Genomic DNA, 20,532 nt, shown 5'->3' with positions numbered 1-20,532 from the left:
AAATGGCTGCAAAGCCAATAGCACACCCCATTTATACTACAGCAATGAGAAAAAGGAGTAAGTTTTCAACCTTTAATATCCAAAAAGACTGACATCCTCCAAAGAAATATAACCAAACTAAGTAGCAAAATAGCTTAGGTTTGACCCTGCTGGTCACAAACAGCAACACTCCAGAAGCACCCACAACAGCTCAAGCGACGCCAGTCTCCTCACATACTGCAGCCTAATGAAGGCTCAGGAGCATCCCAAGCAGAACTGGCAGCTAGTGTATGTCCTCCAACTACACTATGCTTGGACAAAAGCCCTGCTGCAAGTTCTGAGAAAGCAGAACCCTTTCTGGTCAGTGCCAAGGGGGTGGCATAGCTTGGTTACCTCCTGCTTAATTGAGTCTCTGCTGTAAAGGAGAAATGCCTCTGGGAAATATACTGGCATGTTAAACATTGAAAACAAAACCCTTCCTCTTTGTGCTTGAGGAAAGGAGCTGTGTTTTCTAAAAATCAAGACTCAAATTCACCTTTCCTAGAAGACTTCTTAGGGCATTCACCCTCTCTCCATCCGAACTAGGTTCCTGACCCTCTGCAGACACCATGGACCTTCTGGTGGCAAGGAGGCATATGAGGGACTCCATGACTGCACTGCCTACAGGCTTCCTTACCCATCTCTGTCCGCTGCAAGGGTGCAGAAAGCAATATAAGTTCACCCTGAATCAGACTGCACCTTTCCAGACACACAGTGAGAAGACATGCAGCACCTTGCGCTCCGGCTGATGCCTTTCCCATCTGCAGATCCCACACTATCCAATGGCTGCTGAAACCCATAATGGAAGAGAACCATAGCAGAGAACCAAACTACCTATTTCATATTAGGTGTCTCCTCATGACCATTTCAAAAGCATGTCAAGTGGTATTTACCTCATGAAAAAGTAAATGACAAGTAACAAACATGACAAAGAGTTGCCATGTTTCCACTTGCCATGCAAAACAAATGCCTTCATGATTTCTCATCCACCAGAATACATCTGCACTGCTGTACATAGAGACGGCGTGTGATTCAGCAGATGCCAGCACAACTGAGAAGCCATGCTGCTGGCTCCCAGCTCTGAGACGCTTCGTTTTCATGACCCACCACTGAACTCTGGCAGCAGCCACATCTATTATTTTCCAGAAATCGAGTGTCATTCAGAAAACAAGTTTCAGTCACCAAAAACACCCCCTTACATAAAGCTCCCTGTTGCACTGAAGGGCTTCCTTTGTTTCAAAGAGTTCGAACATGTCATTTGCAACTACTTTTTCAAAACATAGTATTATGGTGGCCAGCTTGAGCATGACCAATAAAAACATAAGCAATACTTGACAGCAGTTACCATCAAGTTTAACAGGCATTTTTCTTTTTCAGACAAGACCCAATATACAGGCATTTCTTGAAGAGTTTGTGTATTTTTTATAATTACATAAGATTATAAAAAAAAAATTTTTCCATCAGGTGAATAAAAGTTTTTAGGTTTTTTAACTGCGTAACACATTGGGTTAGCATATATTTTATAATAAATGCACTTTTTTTATTATAAACATCTTTTTGTTAAGGTAAAGGATATAGTCAACTGAACTTTGACTACTGCTTATCCAAACATTCTTCTTCAGAATTTATTTTGATAATTTTAAATCAATTTCTAATAATGTGTATGTATGATTTGAATAATTTCTCTTAGCTGCCATTACTTCTTTGTCCTTGTCACTTAAATAGCTTGCTCGCTGTAACATAAAACATTTGCACTCCCGCATCCCACTAGGTATTCCACCAGGAGTTTATTTAGGTCTCTATTCTTATTTTGACTGAGTATCTCAGTAGTTCTAGGCACTGTTTCTAGAGTTTAACAAATCAAACAGAATTTGATTGCTGCCCTCACCAGACATGCCACAAAAAGTGCTGAATAACAAATCTCAGCAATCACAAACCACTTCGTTCCTGCAAGGAAGCAAATTGATAAAGTAACACCATAAAAATCTGCTTTTTTGTACATCTCATTTCTGAAAAAAGAAATACAAATGCTATGCAGACTTCCAACTTAGCTGCGTCCCCCCATTTAAGGTATTTTGCAAGTACTCCTCTGTAGATAAACTATGTTTATCAAGTCTGCACATACCATACTGGTGCCATCAGAATATAAAAAATTTAAAGCCCTAAAATAGCATTGGGTTTCTTCTGTGCTACATACCACCGATATTCAATAGAAACCGATTCAGACTAACCAGCCATCTTCCCTCATTTTGCAAATTTACAAAACTCACACACGTTATATCAGAGAGAAGTTGAGGAAGACATTACATACAAACAAAATACACATCAGTGGGAGCTGAACAAGGCATTGACACTGAAGCTCAAAACACTTGTTCCTAGGAATTACAGTAATTGAGTGCTAGTACTTACTCCATGTCCGACAGAGATTAAATCCTGTTTCTAACTGAAAGAAATCAAAGGGATCATAAACATTACGTGACCCAAGTCTAATTTCTGCCTTTTCTAGTAGAGATGTGTGCTTAGCACACATTCTCTAGATTGCTGGTGCACTCTCAGATGCACTACAAGAGACATGAAGATAGATAAAGCACATCTTTAGCCAGATGAGGCAAGAGGTCAGGACCATATAGCACCAGCAGGAGCTGATATCTGAATTCACACTGTCTACAATGATGAGAAATAAGTTAGGTAACAATATATTTCTGCTGTACGTAGAATTTGAAAGAAGGAATGCAAATGTGGGCAATACTTTGTCTAGCTACCTCCAGCCATTTTAACAGTGGGATCAAGTTGAAAGAGCCAGATGTCTCCCTCTGACAAAGACCTTAAAAGCCCACAGAAGAGTCAGCTTCATTTGTAAAAAAGTTTCTGGCTCCCTCCAAAACCCTTTCTCTTTACTGTTTCTTTTTCACTCCTCCTGCTAACCCAAGCTCGAGCATTGTAAACCTGAATGCAGGGACAAGTAAAGCTACCAGATCTGTTTTGTTCAAGAAATTTCACAACTCCAGCAACCTGGGTACTTTCTTCTCCTCATAGGTATTACTGGATTCTTTTGCTTTTTGTTTTTAAATCCAACTACTGGCATTCTTGTCATACTTCCAAATGAATGCATACTTCCAAGTGAAGACTCCATTAACCTCCTCCCACTCAAGAAAGATGAAGAAATGCATTAAGGCACACACTCCACTTTCTCAGATAGGTTCACAGTAGAAAACAGCAAAAATGACACAGAGAAGTCTATTGACACTTGTCACCACAGACTGCTTAAAAAAAATTTTACCAACTATTGCTCCATCCATCTTCAACTTAAAACAGAATATGACTATCCATAACTTGGTGTTCATGCCGTCCCCAAGAGCAAGTGTAACACAGGTAGGAAAGCAAGCAATGCTAAAAAGATACCAGCTGGGGGCAGGAGGGAAACACCACCACACCTTAAACACAACTTTCTGGAGGTGGAGGGGGAAGATCTTACATGTAGTGATCTAAATTACAAATGTCTCTGCTTTCTGACTATTTAAGAAAGCATGATGAAGGGCACAAAATTCTGCACAGATCATGTCCTGTCTCCAAGTTCCAGAGATGCATGATAAGCACTGTAACCAGATGAAACCTCTACTTCTCACACAAACGACAGACATGCTGTTTGAGCGGGCAATCTCAATTATAACCAGGCTAAAACAATGTGAATGCTTTTGCCTATATTCCCAACAACTAACCATCTTTAGAGAGGAGGTGGGGGAAAAAAGTAAACAAAAAAAAGGAAAAAAAAAGACACCTTCACAGTCAACATCAAGGGGAGGACCCTCACAAAAGGGGTCATAATGACAGATCATTACAGCTACCTTACTAGCTCCAACTCTTAAATGTTGCTCCTTTCCACTGAAGCCATCCAAGAGCTAAAAGCAATCAAACTACAGAACCCTTGACAGATGCTATCTCAGGCACCCCTATGCCTTTCAGACAATAATCCCTTCTTACCTGAAAAATTCTGGCCTTTAATGGGTTGCCTTTCAGCCAGATTCTTCTCAACATAGCAAACGCTCAGAAGATAGATATGTAAAGTACCAACTAGGTACAATAAAAGGAGTCATCACCCTAGAGAAACTGCTTGAGCTGCAGCTGCATTCACGTCTCCTCCAGAAGCATCCTATATACAGAGAGGCAGAACACCAAAAAAGAACTTCAACAGTTTGGCACTGGGTAGAATTTAAAAGTAAGGAAAGTTTAACACCACAACTCAAGCTTTTTTCAGAGCAAGACAATGAAAGTCAAGGAAATAAATCCAGTCTCATTTACTGCAGGGAAGTTCTGTTGGAGAGCCAAAGTTTTGCTTCAGTGTTACTGCAGTCATTTGGAAGAGTCAGGAAGACTTAACGTAACCCCTGATTTCTATGCCACTGGAAGGAAGAAGTGCTCCATAAACTGTGCATTTATGTTAAGTCAAGGCCAAAATTAGACTGGAAAAGGAACAAGAAAATTGTCACACACGCTTGATGTTACTGCACTCTTTAATTACTTCCTAATTAAATTTGCATGCTTTGATAATATCTACTATTATAAGTTGATGCTCCAAATGGAAATAAATGCTAATTCTCCCTCCAAATGAACCATCAAAACCATGTAAATTTAAATAGATTAGTAAAATTTATTTCAAGTTGTCTTCAGAATATTCTCATCTACTCTACTCAAACCTCAACTTACAGAAGTCTTTGCCAAGGATGCATTAATCCACAATCACACATAAACAGTCTTCTGCTCTTAACAGCAAAGAAATCTGCTTCTTGTAGAAATAAATCACAATCTGTCAGCGTTAAACTCAAGATGCTCCCTACACAGATATGCTGAACTGACTTGCAGGTCACCTGTGACATAAAATTTCATTAATTAAATTGCTTGATGAGAAGCATTATCTTTTTACATAGAGGTTTTCAAATTAAGTAACTGGGTCTTAATGTTACAGCACTATGATTCCTATCACAGAAATACTGGATGTTGTTTACATGTACGTACAGAATGATATAGGCTGGAAGGCATCTATGAAGGTCACATGGCCTAACCTTTGCTCAGCACAGGGTCAGCTTAGATCAGGCTGCTCAGAGGTCTACATGAGTTCTGAGCATCTCCAAGGGTGGAAATCCCATTACCTCTTTGAGAAGGTGTTTGACTACCTTCATGTTGTAAATTTTTATCCTAGTTGTAATTTACCTTGTTGCTGCTTGTGTCCAGTGCCTCTCATCTCTGACTATCCTTATCCTCTTGGAGATACACAAGCTTTCTACAGTGGTCATCTCTTCTAAAATAAAGTTTAGTGACCATGTACATACTTTGTAATCAATGATCAAATATCAAAAGACGGGGCCCTTAATCAGATTAGTCAAATACACATTCAAATAGTGAGTCTGTATTGTTTATACAAGCTATTATTTTATTTATGAAAGAATAAAATAAACCTCTGAACATACATAACATTTTGCCTCATCAAATCAGAAACAAAAACTAGAATAATAGAGAGGGGTTCTCTGTTTTTTTCAGGAAGCTAATGCCTTGCTAATCCCTTAGCTCTCCACAGGAATTAATAAAACCCTCTGGATACAGAGAAAAACCCTGATTATCTAAATCACTGGTATCTAAAATTCTGAAATCCAAAGGTCAGATACCTCCCTGGAGGACAGATGCTACAGCACTCCTAAGAACAGCTCAGCTACCTCAATGATATTTGGAGGCTTGCAACACAATTTTAAGGACTATGTTCAATTGCCTCGGTGGTGGGGGGACAGTTGTTTCTTTTAAAAAGTAAGTTATTCCAAATAATACACTCAAAAGTAAATAAAGATTTTTCCCTCTTAATTAGTATCTACATGCTAGCTTGCTCAATATGGCTACACTCACTGATGTTATATTGCATAACATAATCAATATATCACTATGCTATCCCTGTCATTAATCCCAAGCTCATATTCCTTTTTATTTAATTAATCACAAAGTTACAATTTCCTAACCAGGGCTGAAGGCCGACCTATATTAAAAGGTGCCACAGGCTATTGGCAAACCAAAGACAAAGCCAGGCTTTTCACAGCACTGCATGGTGGGAGGACAAGAGACAACAGGCATAAATTGATAGAAGAGAGGTTCAGACTGTATATAAAGAGAAGCTTTCTTCCCCCACTGAGGACAGAGAGGCACCAGGACGGGGCCCAGAGAGGCTGTGCTGTATCCAGCCTTGCAAGTTTTCAAGACACAACAGGATTGAGCCCAGTGCAACTTGGTCCCATCTCACAGCTGGTCCAGCTGTGAGGAGGAGGTTGGACTACAGGCCTGCACAGGTTTCTTCAAACCTGAGAGATCTTAAGAGGTTCTTTTTCCCCACTGTCACCTGTACAGTGAGTCTTAATCCCAGTGTCCCATTCTAACATTTAATGCACAAAGTCAGTTGATTCACTGCTCTGCTTTACCAAATGTCTCAACTGTATGGATTCTTTCAACTCTGATCAACAGTCTTCATTCAGCTTCGTTCCTTATCTGCTACAACAGGGAAGGTAACCTTTCCACCACTGGACATAGTTTTCTCTCTGGGCATCTGTTTCGGGGCCAGAATAACAGTCATTAAGTCTGCAGTAAATGAAAAACAGAAGGAAAAGAACAGAAAGCAGACATACTATAGGACATATTGGGCAGAGGGCAGGCCCTCCCAAGCCTATGACCTCCTTGCAGAATCTTTTATATTTGACTCACATCCAGCCCTAGAAGACCCAAGCGGGTTCCTCAAGAGCTGTTCCAGCTGCGATGTTCTGCAGCACGAGTGCTGTGACAAGTTTTTCTCCAGCACCCCCAGTGTGGGGACAACATTTTGAGACCTGCACTCGTAACCCTTCCTTAACATGGTTCACATGGCATGGCAACATTTCAGTGGTCCTACCTGGAGTCAAGTGCAGGGTACTGCCCAAGAGCAACTGCCCTGGTGAGCTGCCTTTGACAACAGCACAGCTATTTGTGTGGTGCTGTACTTCAGGTAACATTTTCATAAGGGCAAGAGCTGACCTTGCATTACTGGGGTTTGTCCATCTGCAACATGGAGAAATTGCCCCACGGATCATGGAAAGGTAGCCGTGCTTCCTGGCCAGCAGCTCCAGCCTACACAGACCTCCTCAACAGTGTCCTCATCCAAAAGCCTAGAACAAGGCTTCACAACATGTGCAGCACTAAGCCACTTGCTCAGTGTGCATGGAGTGAAAGGAAAATTAGGGGAGCAAGCAAAAAGGAAGCAGCTCTCCAGGTAACTGGCCAGCCAGGCTGCAGACACTTCCCACCAGTCCTTCTGCCCTGGGCTAAGCACACTGTTTTTTGGCTGTGTGCTGCACAGCTGGTGTCCAGGTATTCCAGGATCAGAAGAAACAGATTTGCAGAGGCAGTTTCATTTCTGGGTAGCTATTTCTGTTCTACAAGAACTCTTTTCTGGTCAGTGACCTTGGACTTGAAGAATGTGTATTCCAAGAAATTGTTTCCTCTCTGCTAAATTAAATGTTAATGTTCTCGGAAGGTCTCTGGGTCACACCTCTTCTTGCTAGAGAATTTTGCCAGCTCAAACAGAGTTAAGGCAATAAGCAGCCTCACCATCAAAGTACAGACAGGTATATATTTAAATATATATATCCTAAAGATTCTGTTCAACATCGCAACTGAACAAATCAAAGGTGATGATATACATAAATCCTAACAATAAAGGTTTATATATTTATTCTATGACATGCTACATCAGGAATATTCAGCTCTCAGACTTTGTTTCCAAAGCACATGTAGAGCTATAAAACATTTCTGTAGCTGTTGTGGTGCTAGCCATCTCACTTCAACTTGCCAACCTTCACCTCTCAGAAGAGTGCTGCGGAACTCCAATTCTCATCTCACAAAAGAGTCTTTTTACCCAGCTCCTCAAACTCCTATCTGTAACCAGTTGTTCATACCCCATGAGGCTGCAAGCCTAGCATATACTCGGACAGCTCTCTCCAAGTCCAAGTCACTTCTAACTTAACTGATGTAACAAAGCATGTTAGAAAATGAACAGTAAGACAACAGTTCCCATAAATGTCTATTTTACTGCACAGTTTACCAGCTTCTGATGGTAAATGAGATGATGCCTCACTCCAGTAGCTACCTGGAAAGAAAGAAGTCCACTGAACTGCTACCACCACCCTGATAGGAGAGAGACCTTCTGAATATTGTCCAAGATTATTTACCGTGTTTCTGAGGCTCAGGCTCTATGGGAGAGCTCATTCTGCAGACTGCCTGCAAAGTCCTCACAGCTTTGGGTTCTGCTTTCTTGGCAGCTGCCAGGGATCTCATTTTGAATCAAACTTTTCCTGTCTTGACCAGCTTAATATAAGTGTCAGAAATAAATTTTTAAAAAATCCCAACAAATACTAACAAACTAAACCAATACTGAATACCCAAATAACTGTTTCAGCCTGCAATGTGAAATCAAAGGGTGTCCAAAGTAAAAAGTCATCTTTTCCTTTAGTGACTCCCACACTGAACAGAAGACTAGCTCCCGCAGCCATTTGGGAGGGTCAGACCTCCTCATGTGGCTCATCACTGGCACTTAATATACTAAACTAATTAATTTTGCCTTTTTCTTGAACCAAAAGAAAACTAAGGTACTGCAGATCAAGTCCTAAAAAGAAATAAGTGTCTAAATGGAGTCACTCTTAAAACAATTTACAAAAATTATGACCACGTACTTCTTTCTCCTTTTCCAGAAAGTAGCACTCAGCATTTGAAACACACTAGTCAAAGTTCCTCAAAAGGACTTTACTTTGCAACAGGAAGAGCTCAACAGAATGCTTAGCTCATGGGCTTTAATTTGTTCAGGCATGATAGCTAAATTTTCACTGTGTACATATTTAAAATATTTCCACAGAGTAGATCCTGTGCTGTTAAATTCACAGTCAAAATTCAAACCAACTTTCCTTAGTGTCTTCCCCAGACAATCCCTTCGTTCCTTAGTTCATTCATCACTTTCTCCTTTCCTTTCTTCTGAGATGTTAGATCCAAGAAAGAGATCCCAGGCCAACAAAGACATCTCATAATACACACTCCTGATCATTATTAACTTGGATCAGATTCAGACCACTAAGTAATACCCATTTTTATCCTCCAATTAACAGTGTAACTTGATGCAATCAAGTTACTAGCAATCCTAAGAAGTGGAAGAAAGCAGGTAACAGGTTTAGTTTTCAATGTTTTCCTTCTATCCAAGCACATATTCCACATAAAGAGAACCTGTCCTGCCAAGTCTTCAGACATGTATTACACAAAAAAATCACGGGTGAATTTAGGCCTTCCCTTCGAAGCGCAAGATCTGTAAAAAGACTCAGTAGGAAGCAAGTTTCAGATCCAGACTATTTCAAATGGGTGAGTTTTAAAACACAGGGGAAAAAAATTATTAAAGACACTGAATGACTTAAGTCCAGGAAATGTCACTTGCCAACATGAAATTGTTATGTCTCTTCAGTCATCCAGTAACCTCACTATTTGAGTGGTCTGTATGGTCAACCATGAAGAGATATCTTAAGAGAAAATATCAACAGATCATAATTTTAAGTTATTTTCCACAGCTATCCAGTTCTCCCTGTTAACAAGGACATAGAATCACATCTTTATTGGCAAATGTTTTAAATGTATTTGTGGTTATTGAGTTTGCATATGCATGAATTTTAAGTTTCCATGTGGAATTTTGTCCTGGGTTTTTGCCAGGGGGGTTAGTTGTTTGGTTTGGTTTTGGTTTTTTGCTGATGGAGGGAGAGGGGAAAACATTTAGAAAGAGGAATATAGCAGCTACTTGATGATACATCTTGGTCCTTCCTTCCCCTTAACATGTTCTCTGTACAAAAAAAAGCTTAACCAAGATACCAGACCTGCATGTTTTTCAACTTCCAGACACCAGATTTTCTTATTGCAACCTGGGTCTGTCAGGAGATCTTAAGTTGGAATTAGTTTCTTTAAAGAGACCGATTTCAGCAATAATATTTTGCCTTATTTGCAAAGAAACATCATCACCTCAGTTCTCTTCCTGATCAAGATCTGAAGTGTAAAACAGCCTTTAAATAGTGTGATCAAGTACCACTCTGGATTAAAATTCTTCTCAAGTCTCTCCTTACTAGGTAACACAATTGAGATGTACTCTTGTAAGAGTAAAGGTACGATGAACAGATTAGTTTGAACTCTCTTTTAAGAGAATTAACATTTCATTAATATGTCCTTAGTAGTGAGCTATGTAGAAAATCCAAATAGCACTTAACAGGATAGACATTACAGACTGATCAAGAAATTCTTGAAGAATATTATTCAACTTCAGCTGCTGTTCATTTCCAGTGTGCTCCTCCTAACACCACTACAAATTGGTACCAACCCTTACCTGCAACTTGGTAGAAGCACATAAAGAATTATTATTTTCCATTGCCTTCAACAGAAAATAAATTCTCCAATAACCAAACTCAACAGTGCACTAAGGCTCAGAAAGAAAAAGAGGAGATTTAGGCAACCGCAGCTTGGAAGAGAAACCACCACATTTAAAAAGGCAGGGGGGAAATCTTTTCTCCAAAGCAGCAAAGAAACCTCTTCCTCCTAAACTGTTGCATTTCTAAGATTTCCGGCTCAACTGCTGACTATTTTGGAAACCAGTAGTAAGAAAAAAAAAGCATTTTAAGTTATTAATCCATACTGGTCCTTGTCAAACACACCACTATAACCAGAATCACACGCTATGTTATGCATGTATTCACTGAAACTGCTAAAAAGTGGTTAAATCTTTCTTGAGGATCGTATTGCTTAACACTAGAGGAATCAATTGCAAGAACCACATGTACAAACCAGAGACATGGAGGCAAACAATAAACACCCCAGGAACACACTGATTCAAATAATCATCTTTTTTCCTGCAGCAGACAGGACAGACAGATTCCTTACAAATCACTATTGTATGTTTTTAAAGAATCGCTATTATTTTGAAATTCAAATAAATTCTTGGGCAAATTCCTGAACCAACAGGTTTGTATTTCAAAAAGCATCTGACATACTTCTCAAGTCCATGTTAAACCATGTGTATTGACTTCCATTTCACTGTCCTTCAAGTGTTTCCAAATCTGACACAAAGATGCTTGATGTAGGGTCATAACCTTAAGTTTTCCAAAGTGTTTTGAGGCAGGTCTTCTCTGACCTTTACAAGTTAGTAAGTTACAGACTGATTTCCAAATTCCCTCCATTACTTTATTTAAAAACCAACAAGCAAACAAAAGAAAACACCCACATCCATGTAATGGCCAGAGATGACAGTTCCCAAAAGCCACAGAAATCCCAGTTGGAGACGTTCCAAGGTCACTGAGAAGAACTCTGGGATTAAGACCACAGAACACCTCAGCTGAGAAGGTCTGAAGAATGATTTCAAAATTCTCAATGAACTTATGAGCCTTACACAAGCATTACTTTTGGGAACTCTACATTAGACCAGGGCATCCCCACCAACATGGGGACAAAGAGCTAGCCATAATATCTAGCTGTTTTGTTGGTTTGGGGGTACTTTTCCAGAAAAATCTTTTCAATCCTTCCCACCTCATCATTACTTTCTAGGCTTCCCCAGTATCAGGCGCTCTGATAGTCCAGCTGCATACATAGTGCCAGAACTGCAGGGCTGAGGTAGGAACTCTAGCAGTCTTCAACAACAATGGAAATAATCAAATAACTCAGCAACAAACGTGGCTATGAAAAATGGACTCAACACGCATAGCTGTATATGTTTCTCATATACTGAAGAAATAGAGTATCTTCTAAGTCAGAACTCAATGTTCCTGAGAAATTTGGGGGGTAGAGGTATGAGTAGACAGGATTTAAGTTAGGCATCCAGTCTTTTGAGTACGAAAGAGAAGGTCTTCCGTACGCCTGGTATATCTAAAGCAGACTGAGGTATATTGTCACTGAAAGAAAAGAAATTCCAACAAAAATAGCTCAGATGAAAAGGACCACAATTTCTTACAAATAACAGCACTTTTACAAATCCTAAGACAACTTACCATCTCCCCAAATACCTGTTCCACAGCACAGACACCATGAGCAAGAAAATGCATCCTTTGCATTCCCTGTAAGTTGCTTAGCATAAGAAACTAAATAAGGACGTAAAATCCTTATCCCCAATTTATTTCCTGGTACAAGACACCAAGCACTAGAGCCTACTTATGACCAATAAAATTAACATTTGACATGGAAACACAAGCAGCATAGCAAATAGTGTGGTATCACAGATCAACTATTACTTCTCCTCTATTGGGACTTGCACATAGTATACTCAGTTCCATCTGTAAGCACCGGAGCGTGTTATAGTCTAAAAGTCTACTGTCTCTTGTTCCATCACCCAGTATTGTACAGGCAGGTTTCCAAATGTTTATCACAGATCAACACAGCCTGTCTACAGTCACTTAAGCTCATGGGAAGCCATGTAACCTGAAATGGAAGCAGCATGACATAAAACTGTGGACTGAAAATGAAGTGTTAATAGGCTAAGATGTGCAGCATTTTTACAATATATCGACTGCCTTTATTACACTGCAGTGAGATCACTTGGCTGTAAAAGCATGAGATTTACAACTACCTCATCTTATACACAGGAGTGCTATATTTTATTTGGTGATCCCTGGGTGGGGGTGGGAAGAGAATTGAGATTTCTCTCAGGCCCACCATTTGAAGGAAGAAAAAAAACCCTAAACAGCTTTTTACATGCTTCAAATATCATGAGAACGTGAACTCGTAACTTTTGACCTTAGCTTCAAAGGTCATTTGCGATAACATTTTATTTAGATCCAAGCAAATACCTTTTCTTATATACCCATAAAGCATCAAGCAATTCTACTTCCCATGAAAAAAAATCATTGATCTATACATTTCATACTTGTGATATACAAAGACAGTTTGATTTTGCAACATACTGAATTGAAGAAAACCCAAATGAGCCACTGTCTCACTGGTATTGGAGAGAGAAGGAAACAGCAACACAGGAAAGAAAATAACTTGTTCACAAACAAAGGCGGGGGGCAGGGAGGGGGGGGTAAGAAAAGGGGAAAAAAGCAGCAACCAGAACACAAGCAGCTGGCGCTCAGGGACTAGGAAGGACTTCAGCTCCACAATAACAGGATCAGTTGCATAATCGCTGCTGCCTGAGAAGTTATACAATGTCCACCCTTCTCCTCATTAGGAAAACAAATAAGCTACAAAAAAGTCCTTTTAGCACACAGTAACTAATAAGTGAAATACCACCTGTTAAATCGTACTAGAGAGAAGGCCCTCTGTAGTTTCAAACATTACTTTTTAGCTTACTGGAATATAAAACATTAAATTCTATGTTAACCCTTACTAAAAACATCTTATTTCCCCTAAAAGCAACGTGTCGTAACACCAGTGCCAAGCCACAAGAATTTACCACCTGGCTTTTCCAGCCCTGCTCTCAGAAGGCATGTTCATGTCGGAGAAAGCTGTCTTTAACACTATGTTGCATGAGACGTGACTTCTCCATTTGCTCAAGAACTTTGTGAATTCTGTGGCTATCATGACATTTGAACCAGAATCACAAACTGCCAAGAAATCCCAAACACTAACACAATTCTAATTCTATAACTGGATATTTTGCAGATACTTACAACAGAACTAGCAAAATATTCATAAGAGAAATGAAGACTAATAAACCTATGAGGAATGACACATCACTGAAGAATGAGCAGGAAAGAGGTTTTCCTGAGTGGTTATGTATTGTGCAGACCTGTATGCTGTGGCATTGCACAAAGCGTGAAAGTGAGGTTTGACTCAAGCATGAAAGACCGTGAAGATACTGCATCCTGATTAAGAGGCAATGGAGTCTTAGCTTGCCAGCACTGAATCCATAAAGATAATTCTAGCCTAATTATAGCCTTCTTGTTAAGGACTTGGACCAAAAGAATAAAAGTTTTATCTCCTCATCTAAAATTTGCATTTCTCTGTGATTATCTCTTTTCTGCTGTAAGTCTTGTCCATTTGGTTCTTCTTACCTTTGGGTCAGAAGGTTTATATCTTCCCACCATGATTTGGGCTCACAGCCCAATGCTGCTGCATTGCAGAGTCAGCGAAGACATGATACAGCAATATTCCCGAATTTCTTTGGATGTGGAAGTACATGTCATGGCTGCCAAACCCTGAAAGCCATCCAGATAAAACTCATAGGCCCCACGGCACTTTAGAAAAAATAAAAAATCATGACAATGATGCTAAGGTGGTGATCTTGGCCATTTTGTGCCCTGTTGTTATTTTCTAGCTAGTGTCCAGAATATTACAAAATTCACTGATTGTGGAAAGACACAACAAACATTCACTCTCCTGCTCACCCCTACAACTCCAAGCACTACACCCTGTGCTCCGTACCGACCACTTCCAGCAACAACTGAAGGAATCAGCAGCTTCTCTCAAAGAGAAACTGAAACACCAGGATCTGTATTGCAGTGGAAGCACAGATCTATTTAAGAAGAAAGGGAGACACCTAATCTATATTCCCCATAAGCCATCACTCCAGCCTGTCAGCTCCTGGGTAAGTAGACAGATGAGAACAGAACCATCTCTAATCAGGAGAAAAGCTGCTAACCTGAAAGCCTGCGCAAATGAACATGCTGGCCACAACACACGTTGATTCTGTGCATCCAAGATGTTCTGGGACCAGCAATTAGTCCTCTCTTCTCTGCTTAACTCACCAGTCCTGAACTTGCCTCACAGATGCTATCTGCCACACTAGCCTCTTGCTGTCACTACACCTGCAGCACACTGTCTTGACCAGTTACAATTTCAGAAGCAGTGTCCAGGTCACAGCAGCATTTCACTAGCAACCACCATAACAGGAGAGCAGCACAATTCAAACTCCACTTTTTTTTTTCGTATTAGGGATTGCTGCAGATAGCAATAATCTAATCCTTAAAGCTCCTCATTGCGAATATGCTACAAAGCAGCATACATTTATCTGTAATGTCTCAGCTCTGAATTAAATAAGCCACTTACCTTTTCTAATGCTTCTGCAACAACACAGAATTTTGATTAATGATCTGCTCTGCACCAAGTGCCCCTTAAACCAACTTCATCAGCAGTCCCCTCACTCCCCTCCTGGCTCTCTGGCAAATGCTGTAAACAAATTCCTATGTTCAGGACTTAGGCAGGAGTCAGGGGAGCCATTTTACCTGTTCAAAGAGTAAAGCAACTCCAGCCCACTCTTAAGACACTACTGTACACTAATCTGAGTGCAATTGGAACAGCTATTGTGGATCAAGAGTGCGATGCCCTTATGGAAAAGACAAGATGACCTGACAATCCCACACCACTCCCATTCTCTTTGGTTTTGGTGCCAATGAAGGATAATGAGAAAAGCCACTAGCATGAAGTGCTCCAGGACTCCAACATGCAAAAATCTTGTCGCTGTTCATAAATTTACTTAGTAGACAGATACCTAAATACTAAAAACTAAGCAAATCAGAAAGCTCACAGCTAAGCTTCCAATGCTATTAACTGTGCTTCCCACTTCCTAATGCACAAGGAAATGGTTTACATAAAAATGTGTGTCTTATTAGCAAATTTACACATCTAAAAGATAATCAACTTAAATGACTCACTTGTTAGGTGTCTAGGGTTGCTCTATAGTTGACAATTTCCAATTAAACAGCTCTCTGGAAGTATGATCTTCAAACCAGTATCTAAGGTAATGGGAATCAAGTACCTGCAAGAGGCAGTTATTTCTTCCCAAGGCTGTAAAGGCAGCCTACACATCTTTCTTGATTTTTGGACAGCTGGGTCTACACACTTAGGAGAGGTGAACTGCCCTCTGTGTGGCTCAGCTGATGAGCAGTTTCTTTTAACTCAGTCACCCACTATCCACTATCAAATATTTCAAGTCTGTAATGACCTTTTTTTCAATGAAGAATGGACAGACAACTAACTTAGATTCACTGCAAAACCCTTCCTAAGGTACGCTTTTTACATCCAGGTAATTTGTCTTCAGGCTTTTCAAACATAATTGAGACTCATTCTGGGTCCCAAAAAATCTTCCCAATTAAATTAAAAATATCTCTTCTTCAAGAGGGGAACAGAGAAAGGAACAAACTAAAAGGAAAGAGAAAAAGGGGAAAAAAAAAAAGCAGAGTAATGATAAGCAAGGTAATTATCAGTGACATGGAAAAATGACGAAATTGAGCAGGCAAGTTCTGGTTGCAGGAGGAAAAAAAAGGAAATACATACAGAAGACATGAAGGAGATGAAAAATGGAAGACAGACTACAGTTTTGTGGATACACAAGACCTGAAAACCTATTTACTTAAACCACTAGAAGCTCAAACTCACATATTCAAATCTCATTATTCCTGCTTTATAACCCTAAAGCTTAGTTTGGGAAGAGGTCAAAATAATTAAAGCGGCAATAGCATAAAGCAATGAAAACACTTGTCATTTCTTTTTCCCTTTAAACCATTAAAAGGCTTTTGCCTACTTTGTGAGGAGCATACTCTGGGAAATCCCAAAGTTTATCATGTTTTGGCCTAAAAAGAACACACACATGAATATACAATTTCCTAAACTTGTCAAGTCTCAACAACTACTCCCCTGCCCGGCAAAAGAAACAAACATAAAACTTTCATCCTTACATCATCCCAGTAAAGATGATTTAAGAAACTAACACAAAGAAACAAAATTAGGATTTACGTATCTTGTATAAAACTGAAGTTCTTTAATTCACTGATCACCAGTCCCATGGACAAAAGAGAGTCAATCCAGATTCTCTGTATCAGAAACAATTATGCCGATCCCAAATAACCTGTGCATGTATATGCTGAAAGAAAAATAACAGCAGAATATTTAAGTCTAAAAAAAAAAGCAATAATATATGGAATGTCAATGATATCATGGATTTAGATAAACTGAAATTATCACAAGCAATTAAGGAAAAAAAATGTGTCTTCAGTATCTTCTCCCTTTTTTATTGATAATTAACAAGATCTACATACTTAAAAAAAATGCAGGGGGAAGGGGAGACAAGTTTTGAGAAGGGTCTGAGCGTATCAGCCCCATGCTTGCTATCTGTGGTTTCTCCTCTGCTCTGAAGCATTTCCAGGATGACACTGGAAGAATTCTCTGTAGAAATCTTCTTCCAAGCAATATTTTGGCATAAATCCAAAGTATTTGTTTTAAAACTGAAGCCCAGCAGACTGTATCAATGGACCTGTAGAAAGTCCACAAAACAGTTCTGAAAGAAGAATTTTCTTTCAACGACAGATCAGGAAGGACATAAGACACAAAAAAAGACCCCAAAAAAAACCAAAACCAGTGGAAAGGATAAATGAATGCTCTGGCAAACCAGCACACACACACACACCCCCTCTCCCTTGCTTGCTCTCATGAGCAGAGCTTTGTGCAAGAGCAGAATATCAAAACAAACCAAAAAGAAAGCAAAATAATGCATTTGTTTCATTTAAAACAGTCCCAGGAGCAACAGTAGCACATATGCCAGACTTACAGGAACAGACACTGCAAGAGAAACACTGTGAAACAGAGATGGGTCACTAACCTGCATTCTCTTACGTGTGGCAAGCTGACACATTCCTTCCGTCTGCCTGTCCAGACTTGTCAGCATACTGCTTGGAAGCAGCTGAAAAACTTATAATGATGTTGATAATGCTAAGTGTACATTCACACAGCACCTCCTCCTCTTTCAACCACCCAAAGGAAGAATAATTACTCTACCATCCAGCAAGAGGTACCCAAAAAGGACTGGTAACAAGGGGGAAGGGCATCACTAACCAGTGATATGAAGGAAGAAAACAAAGAGTAGGAATAAAAACTCAGGGTGACTGAAGAGCAAACAGTGTCAGGTGGAAAACAAATACTTCATCCCCAAACTTTTTCCTCCAATTAAAGACCAGGGACAAAAGCTCTGTCTATGTCCATGCGAGACTGACTACTGCTATTTCCTGAACTGAAAGAGGATGAGAAAGAGAGTATTGCATGATGACAGTAACACAGTTTTCTTAGGCTTGCAGATCTGCCACGATAGTTTCTCTAGAAAGCTCAGAAGAGAAAGGGTCTAATGGCACTGCTTTGTCTCCATCTCTCTGCCCTGTTGACAACACAACCAGCATAGTGGAAGCCAAAAAGAAACAAACTGTTTTAGTACTGGGAGGACCTCTTATCCTGAAACTATCTGACATGCTTAAACTATGAGGGGGGGTGGACATGACACACAACCAACCACCCAACAACAACAACAAAACACACCACCACAAAACAAACAAGAAAATCAACCCCCTCCAAGCCCTCACCTACTGGATAACAAAATTTCTACCACTTTGAGACTGAATTGTAAGTGACCACAATAATGTTGTTTAGACAAGCTGTATTAGTTCAGATTTTCCAGACTTCCTTGAGAAAGACATTTATATTTGCTCTCACCCACATTATTAAATTGATCATTTTGAGATAAATGTGGTCCTCTCACATGAATATACTCATTCACTATCAAAGCTGGCATGTGCTGCTCAACATTGTTAAACTGCTACCTTCAGCTCAGCAACTTCGCTTTAATCACATTAAAGGTACACCAGCTAACACAACCAATATATTAACAGAAGCCTGTAACTGATGCATCTGGTTGATCACACAGAGGGGGAAACGTGGTAACTGCTGACCATTATTTGGATCTCTTTGTAGACAAGGCATCTTCTTACATCATCCATTTTAGTGCAGCCAAATGCACAGCTCCGTGCTAGGACCAGAGTGGGAAGAAGGCACCCCCAAGTTGGGGGAGATGAGTGGGGAAGGAGGGGACGGTTTCAAAGCAGGCAAGAAATATTACTCCATATACCAGAATGCCAACAAACTATCCTGAGACACCCAAAGGTCACTCTTCTTAAATATCTTAAGCTCAAGAAGACAACTAGAATACAAATAATGACTACCAATCACTTAAATATATTTTATTTCTCACTGAAAGCTAAATTTATTACTGAAGGTCAAGAGAAAGTTAAAAAGAGACTGGGTCATCTTCTCTGAATGCAGATCATATTTACATAGCACAGGGCTCTTTGACCTAGCGGATAATAGTATTACAACACGCACTGGAAAGTAAGCAAACTCACTTTCAGTCTGGAAATAAAAACCTCTTAGGAGAGTGATAATTGTCCAGAAGAACAGATTACTAACCATGTAAGATTTCCCCCTAACTCAGAGCCATTCACTACACAGGACATCTTTCTAAAAGAGACACTTTTATTCAACTAAAAGATGTTGCAACCAATGCAGTGATGTGTCACTGCTTATGTGGAAGCATAGTAATTTCTTACTGTAAAACTCATTACAATCATCCAAAGATCATCACTGAAGTACCACATTCTTCAAAAGACAGTTGTTTTTTAACTAAGAAAGGAAATCACAGAAAGTAAAAAGATGTCAGGCACTGTAATTATACTGCTCCAGTACACACGTTTTTCAGATCCTGCTCTGAAACATCCATATTCTCAAACTCTCTCCTCTTCCTTTTCCATGCCTTTTTATTGAAAATAATTACGTTTAGACTTGGGTAGCTATTCTTCAAGATGAATCAACAAGAGCTTGCACAACAAACAGCATAAAATGAGAATAACCTATTAAGAGGTATAATTTTGAGACAGTATTGTATTTTTAGTACAAGCCTCCAGCTCACAATGAAGCTTTGCTATCATCTTCTTCCCAGCCCTGCTCAAAATACTCTGTTAGGTGTTAGTAATCCCATCTCAGGAACACTCATTACAAATAGTATAAAGAAACTTACCAACATCAAAATATTTAAGTATAGCAATGAAAAAAGAAAGGGAGGGTGAGAACACCACTTTCTTTCTGTAAGAGAGAAATCATGAACAGCATTAATGCAATACTTATAAGCATATATGGATGTGTCCTGACATTTATTGTCAGTTCATAAATAAAAGTGGAAGACATTGAAAATAGGCAGCAGAGAGCTGCAATGATAAATTAAAAGAAACTCAACTAATGAAACCACTAACACTTTTACCAAGTTTGCTATAATTAAGGAAAAGCATTATCCCTCCATTGGACATAATGAATACTGCCATACTTCCAATGAAAGGTGTTTTAAAAACACAACTACAAACCCCCACGTGTTGAGACCAGTCACTTAGGCTACAGCTTCCCCTGAGGACAAGTGATTTCACCTATCAGACACAAACACTGTCCTTCCTCCAGCCTGTGAATCTTCTGGGGCTGGCCAGCTTCAGACTCACAGCTGCCTGACACGTCACCAACAACAGCAAGGCCCATGCTCCACATGCTACCCTGTATTATTGCCCTAACTAACATATAAAGCGTACAAACATGTATTTCCAGGCACTAAAGCAATCAAGTGCCATTCTTCTCTCTCCATACAGTTCAGCCTAAGTGTTATTCTAACAGCATCTGATGAGAGAGCTGGAGAGCAACAGAAAA

General features: G+C 39.7%; 1 protein-coding gene across 4 annotated transcripts in view; it reads right to left on the bottom strand.

Annotated features, from left to right (window-relative positions):
- The window catches only part of WDFY3 (WD repeat and FYVE domain containing 3), a 183,749-nt gene that overhangs the window by 150,881 nt on the left and 12,336 nt on the right, over positions 1–20,532 (bottom strand). The gene's annotated exons all lie outside the window — the stretch shown is intronic.

The sequence above is a fragment of the Grus americana genome, chromosome 4, assembly GCF_028858705.1.
Source record: "Grus americana isolate bGruAme1 chromosome 4, bGruAme1.mat, whole genome shotgun sequence".
Classification (NCBI taxonomy): domain Eukaryota; kingdom Metazoa; phylum Chordata; class Aves; order Gruiformes; family Gruidae; genus Grus; species Grus americana.
Note: the sequence above shows the minus strand (reverse complement) of the source record. Positions and strands in the feature narration are given on the sequence as shown.